Genomic DNA, 865 nt, shown 5'->3' with positions numbered 1-865 from the left:
AAAACAGATAACCAGATCATTTTGAGTGAAACAATGTGACAGTTCATCCTTGTGCTCAAAAAACCAGACCTGAATGATTCAAGCTGTGTGAAAACAACATCACAATTGGGGAATAAACATTGTAACATGGGATGGACCTGATCAGCCAAAATGGTCTCTCAATCCTCGGCAGTAATGCGACCTTGCAGACTAACCATGGGGACCATGGAATACCACAATATGGCTGCCCAAATCACCACCAAACTCTCTCCATGTGTACTCCTGGGACATAAACTTGGCCAGAAGTTGGAAACAGTGCAAAACAAGATGCACCCAATCAAATGACTTTCTTCCACTGCTCCACAGTCCAGGTTTTATGGCTTCTGCGCCACGATTTCCTATTATGGGCATTTGCATCCGGGATGAGTAGTTTTGGAATTCCATCTCACCCTGCAATTCCCAGCTTCGCAAATGTGACACTAAGTTCTGCAGTGACTTTTGTAGCTGTCGTCCCCTTACTTTTCTCCACAATATTTTTCAGTGACTGACTGTCATGATCACTCAATACATACTTTCGTCTGTGGTGTGTCTTAGCGGACAAGTATTCCGCTTTTCCTGTATGCAATATGAGTCTTCATTAGCATGCCTTTTTAAATACCAAACACTTTGGCTACCTTCGTTGTGGAAGCACCCACAATACGAACACCAATAATTTGGCCACACTCAAATGTACTTATCTCTGACATACTCACAACTACACAGAATACTGTTCTGACCACGACTGACACTTGCAACATACTAAGGATGTTGCGCAGGTGCTGTTCATGGTCAAATAGAGCAGTGCAATTTGCAGGTTTGGTTAGCATCTGCATTTATGGTCAAGCAT

This window comes from Schistocerca nitens, chromosome 2 (genome assembly GCF_023898315.1).
Source record: "Schistocerca nitens isolate TAMUIC-IGC-003100 chromosome 2, iqSchNite1.1, whole genome shotgun sequence".
Taxonomy (NCBI): domain Eukaryota; kingdom Metazoa; phylum Arthropoda; class Insecta; order Orthoptera; family Acrididae; genus Schistocerca; species Schistocerca nitens.
This window is presented reverse-complemented; position numbering follows the sequence as displayed.